This window comes from Antennarius striatus, chromosome 3 (assembly GCF_040054535.1).
Source record: "Antennarius striatus isolate MH-2024 chromosome 3, ASM4005453v1, whole genome shotgun sequence".
NCBI lineage: Eukaryota > Metazoa > Chordata > Actinopteri > Lophiiformes > Antennariidae > Antennarius > Antennarius striatus.
Window position 1 is genome coordinate 5,009,441 of NC_090778.1, and position 6,695 is coordinate 5,016,135.

The following is a 6,695-nucleotide window of genomic DNA, read 5'->3' on the forward strand; positions in this document are numbered from 1 at the left end:
TAGTTCTGTTTTTATTACAGAAATAGACTAGTTGTAATAGCAAGCATCATAAAACTAATTAATGATAAGCAGAGATTATTATCTTTTCTTACTGAATGCATCATGAGTTTTGTAGCTTGAGTTAGCCTCTGGTTGTGTTGGTATTGCCTGGTGTGTCCCTTTTGCCTTATTGATTGCCTTATGAGTCACACTGCATGATCATATGTGATCAGTATGTGCTGAGGTGGATGTGAAATAGACTGCAATGTAGGTCTATAAGAGGGTCGGTATGAAAAGCGGAATAACAGGGAGAAAGAGCAAGACCAGAGCACACACACCCCTACTGGGTGGCAGCGCTGATTCAACAGCAGACAGACCTAAAAATGGATCATTTGTCTCCATTATGGTCTCTCTACAAATCATCTACATTTCCCCTCTCCTCCTTCGCTGCCCACAAGCTCATAAAGCTAGCTTTTCCATGCTGCCTTTGGCAAAGGCACGAGAGATGCATCCATCGAGGTGTATTGTGGGTGGTCGAAAGGGTGAATGAGCCAATGCTATGGACACACACGTACCATACTGTTCGGTTCCAATGAGGTCAACCACACAACTATTCTTACCAGAATGATACATGTTCTGTGTTTGCTTACAGCTGAATAAATGCTGTTGAGGGATGTCAGCACTTCCCATGAGCTCCCTCTTCTGCTTCTGGGGTCAGTTTTGGTGCTTGTCCCACAAATTTTATTCTGTTACTGTAATGGCATACTTCATCTAAATTTGAAAATTTAAATGAACAAAATGTTCAGCCTTCATAGTAATTGCATGATGTTGACACTTTCTGTGAAAATACTTAAACGGTTGATTTTTCGGTGCTAAGAGTGGACCTGCTTTCTCATGTTCCCCAGTCTTGGCCGAACAAAGACTCGTGGCTCATTGCGTAAACATGATCAGACCGTCCGGTGAGATAATTAAAGCTGTGTTTTCTGAAAATCGTCATGGACAATGAGAAGTAGTGGATAATACGGGAGCTAAGCTCACGCAAATTAATGAAACATTGGACTTTACCAGTGAAACCAAGTTTTTCTCTCGTAATATCACGTGCGCGCGTGCGTGTGTGTGTGTGTATGTGTGTGTGTGTGTGTGTGTGTGTGTATGTGTATACACGCAGCTCTCCAATCACTTTGAAGAGCTACAGCTGCTTTCGTTCACCAAAAAACAGACAATTGTCCTGAATTAGTAATTAATGTGCAACTAGTTATGTGTTCGCTGTAATGCAGGGAATAGCCTTGGGCAGACACACACATACACACACACACACACACACACACACACACACACACACACACACACACACACACACACACATACATACACACCTGACTGAAGCAGCGCTAACTGGTTAGCCAAATACTAGCTGACTTCAGCAGCTTGTGAGTAACTTTCAGTGTGTAGCTGTGATCCAGGTTGTTATCACACACTGGTACCGTAGCCTCATCACAAACCACACACACACACACACACACACACAAACACATACACGCGCGCACACACACACACACACACACACACACACACACACACATACACACACACACACGACTGATGTGGACTTAACTGCTAACTGAGTTCAACAGTTTGAGGTACTTTCCGTGTGTAGCTCTGAGCTAGGACATTACCTCGCAATGTTATCGTAACGAACTCCCTCCTCAGGGATTGCCACGCCCTTGGGCATGTCAACCAATCAGTATCGTCAATCACTCTGTCCAATCACAGAGCGCCATTTGTGACATCACAAATGGCCATTCTAGCAAAATCCGATCGTTTTGATTCGGTCCAGGCCATTTATTCCTAAAACTCCAATATCTATTCATGCAGGAAGTGTTTGTTTATCAGATTCAAGGAGTTAGGAAAGATCACTATATATATGTAGAAACATGAAAAAGTGGGATTTGCATAATATGACCCCTTTAAATACAGCTTGTACTCCTTAGTTTCTTCTGTGTCCTTAAGTTCTCGGAAAATACACCCAAATAGGTATGAAATGACTAATGTAGCCGCAAGAGGACACAAGCCAGTGTCTTATTGTGCCGGTTCCAAGCCCGGATAAATACAGAAGGTTGCGTCAGGAAGGGCATCCGGCGTAAAACTTTTGCCAAATCAAAGATGCGAATCAAACCTATGACTTCCATACCGGATCGGTCGAGGCCCGGGTTAACAACGACCGCCATCGGCGCTGTTGACCTACAGGGCGCCGGTGGAAATTGGATTACTGTTGGTCGAAGAAGGAGAGGAGAAAAGTGCATGCGCTCGAAGAAAGAGAAGAGGAACACCAAGAGTATAGGACTAAGAGTAGGGACGTTGAATGTTGGAACTATGACAGGAAAAGGTAGAGAGTTGGTTGACATGATGCAGAGAAGGAAGGTAGACATACTGTGTGTCCAGGAGACCAGGTGGAAAGGTAGCAGGGCTAGAAGTTTAGGAGCAGGGTTCAAGTTGTTCTATCATGGTGTACATGGGAAGAGAAATGGAGTAGGAGTTATCTTGAAGGAGGAGTTTGTTAGGAATGTCCTGGAGGTAAAAAGAGTGTCGGATAGAGTGATGAGTCTGAAGCTAGAAATAGAAGGTATGATGTTCAATGTTGTTAGTGGGTATGCTCCACAGGTAGGATGTGAGCTGGAGGAGAAGGAGAAATTCTGGTCGGACTTTGATGAAGTGATGCAGAGCATGCCTAGAAGTGAGAGAGTTGTCATTGGAGCAGACTTCAATGGACATGTTGGTGCAGGAAACAGAGGTGATGAGGATGTGATGGGCAGGTTTGGTATCCAGGAGAGGAACGCAGAAGGACAGATGGTAGTTGACTTTGCAAAAAGAATGGAAATGGCTGTAGTGAATACATTCTTCCAGAAGAGGCAGGAACATAGAGTGACCTATAAGAGTGGAGGTAGGAGCACACAGGTAGACTACATCTTGTGTAGACGGTGTAACCTGAAAGAGATCAGTGACTGCAAAGTAGTGGTAGGAGAGAGTGTAGCCAAACAGCATAGGATGGTGGTGTGTAGGATGACTCTGGTGGTGAGGAAGATGAAGAGGGCAGAGGCAGAGCAGAGGACAAAATGGTGGAAGCTGAAAAAGGAAGAGTGTTGCATGACTTTTAGGAAGGAGTTAAGACAGGCTCTGGGTGGTCAGGAGGTGCTTCCAGATGACTGGACAACTACAGCTAATGTGATCAGGGAGAAAGGTAGGAGAGTACTTGGTGTGTCATCTGGAAGGAAAGTAGATAAGGAGACTTGGTGGTGGAATGAGGAGGTACAGGAGTGTATACGGAGAAAGAGGTTAGCCAAGAGGAAGTGGGACACTGAGAGGACTGAGGAGAGTAGACAGGAGTACAGGGAGATGCAGCGTAAGGTGAAGGTAGAGGTAGCAAAGGCCAAACAAGAAGCTTATGATGACTTGTATGCTAGGTTGGACAGTAAGGAGGGAGAGACTGATCTATACAGGTTGGCAAGACAGAGAGATAGAGATGGGAAGGACGTGCAGCAGGTTAGGGTGATTAAGGATAGGGATGGAAGTCTATTGACAGGTGCCAGTAGTGTGATGGGAAGATGGAAAGAGTACCTTGAAGAGTTGATGAACGTGGAAAATGAGAGAGAACAAAGACTAGAAGAGGTGACTGTTGTGGACTAGGATGTAGCAAAGATTAGTCAGGATGAGGTGAGGAGGGCACTGAAGAGGATGAAGAGTGGAAAGGCAGTCGGTCCTGATGATATACCTGTAGAGGTATGGAAGTGTCTAGGAGAGGTGGCGGTAGAGTTTCTGACTGGGTTGTTCAACAGGATCTTAGATAGTGAGAAGATGCCTGAGGAATGGAGGAGAAGTGTGCTGGTGCCCATTTTTAAGAACAAGGGAGATGTGCAGAGTTGTGGCAACTACAGAGGAATAAAGCTGATGAGCCATACAATGAAGTTATGGGAGAGAGTAGCGGAAGCTAGACTAAGGGCAGAAGTGAACATTTGTGAGCAGCAGTATGGTTTCATGCCAAAAAAGAGTACTACAGATGCAGTATTTGCTTTGAGGATGTTGATAGAGCAGTACAGAGAAGGCCAGAGGGAGCTGCATTGTGTTTTTGTAGATCTGGAGAAAGCTTATGACAGGGTGCCCAGAGAGGAACTGTGGTATTGTATGAGGAAGTCTGGAGTGGCAGAGAAGTATGTTAGAGCGGTGCAGGACATGTATGAAGACTGTAAGACAGTGGTGAGGTGTGCTGTAGGTGTGACAGAGGAGTTCAAGGTGGAGGTGGGACTGCATCAGGGATCAGCTCTGAGTCCCTTCTTGTTCGCTATGGTGATGGACAGGCTGACAGACGAGGTTAGACAGGAATCTCCATGGACTATGATGTTTGCAGATGACATTGTGATCTGTAGTGAGAGCAGGGAACAGGTGGAGGAGAAGCTAGAGAGGAGGAGGTTTGTCCTGGAAAGGAGAGGAATGAAGGTTAGCCGCAGTAAGACAGAGTACATGTGTGTGAATGAGAGGGACCCAAGTGGAAGAGTGAGGTTAGAGGGAGAAGAGATCAAGAAGGTGGAGGATTTTAAGTACTTAGGCTCAACAGTCCAGAGCAATGGAGAGTGTGGAAAAGAGGTGAAGAAGCGTGTACAGGCAGGATGGAACGGGTGGAGGAAAGTGTCAGGTGTGATGTGTGATAGAAGAGTTTCAGCTAAAATGAAAGGAAAGGTGTACAAAACTGTGGTGAGACCAGTGATGTTGTTTGGTCTAGAGACAGTGTCACTGAAGAAAAGACAGGAGACAGAGCTGGAGGTAGCAGAGATGAAGATGCTGAGGTTCTCTCTGGGAGTGACCAGGATGGATAGGATCAGGAATGAGTACATCAGAGGGACAGCACATGTTAGAGGTTTTGGAGATAAAGTGAGAGAGGCCAGACTGAGATGGTTTGGACATGTCCAGAGGAGAGATAGGGAATATATTGGTAGAAGGATGCTGAGTTTTGAACTGCCAGGCAGGCGGCCTAGAGGAAGACCAAAGAGGAGGTTTATGGATGTAATGAGGGAAGACATGAAGGTAGTTGGTGAGAGAGAAGAGGATTCAAAGAACAGGGCTAGATGGAGGAAATTGATTCGCTGTGGTGACCCCTGAAGGGAAAAGCCGAAAGGAAAAGAAGAAGAAGAGGTATGAAATGACTGCAGACTATGTTTAATAGTGATAGTCTGTATCTGTCTTTAATGTAATTCATAAATGAACCTGAACTTTCCCACTTCAAATATTTTTTTGCTCCTACAAAGCTGTCGTTCCTCAGTTCTGGACATTTCACAATTCAGGGTGCACAGGGATGTTTGCTCCACAAACGCAGCTGCAAAACTCTTTATCCATTTGATGGGATGTCCACACTATGGCTGACCCATGAGCGGTATTGCATCTGACATCTTCACCACTGTCTTTCCCCAATCCAATGTTTTGTGTGCATTTTAACTGAAACCTGGTGTGATTCAGCAGGCCTGTCAGAACTGCTATAGCTATTTAATCCTGCCATAGTTTCCCAGGGTGATGACCCTGAGGAGAGGTTGACCACATTTGAAAATAAACTTGAAATAATTACTAGAGTTATAACAAAAACACAGGCAAGAAAATGACAAGGTAATTTCATGAATTTGACTTCCTTATAAGGTGACGGTCGAAATCCAGAGCTTTAATTCATCAGTAAGTGTTTTGGTCAGGCTGAGTTGAAGAGACTCCGGCTAGACAGACACATTTAATTTATTTGAAAAAATAATCTCCTACTCTGTTTGCCGTATATGTTCTCTGCCAAGATAACAACATAAATTCTACAATCATATCAAATGGCAAGCGTCGGTGCAACTTAAGGTGAGACTGAAGGTTAGTTGTGAAGACTGACCTGTTTGTGCCCAGCTGAATATAAAAACTTGTGACCAAATCTCATAGGCATAGACATTATGGCAGAAAGACACAAAGTAAGCATTTGTTCCTGAGGACATAAGACGGTCTATTTTCAGCTGTCAGCATGACTCTGCTGATGATAACATCAGCTTTGAGCCAAGATGGAAAACCTCAGCGACCAGTTGGATGTGATATTTTTGTTTATTTCCTCTGAGCATGTTAGTATGTTAGCATATTAAACTAAGATGGTGTGGATGGTGGACGTACCAACTGAACATCAGCATGTTAAGGAGAGGTTGTGATGTAGCGTTTATATGTTAAGTGCCCAAACCACCTATTGAGGTTTTGAAACACACCTAGCAGTAGCTACAGTACAGTTTTTTGGTTAAACAGTTGCATAAATGGTCACAGAATTTAGTTCCTGCAGTCAGACCTCAACCAGGTTCTGAAGATCATGAACTTTATGCTTCACTTCACTTGATGTGAGTGTCTAAGCGTATGATGATGTCTTCCAGCTCCTAAACAATCTAAGGTAAGCCACAAAACATACAAACACAAAATGTGGAACACTCCAACAGGCATGTCTGCATGGCTGTTGCTACTGTGAACAATTATAGTGCCTTATCTAACTGGGGATAATGAGGTTACGCAGAGAGCAAATTCTATCATGTCAGCATAATGAGATTTGGTCCTGTGTCTCGTGTCCCGGGGTTGAGGACAGGGACACACACCATCACACCCTCACAGAGAACCTTCTTATCTAACCGTCTGACGTTTAGAGGAAATTGCATTCAGGCTCAGTGTAT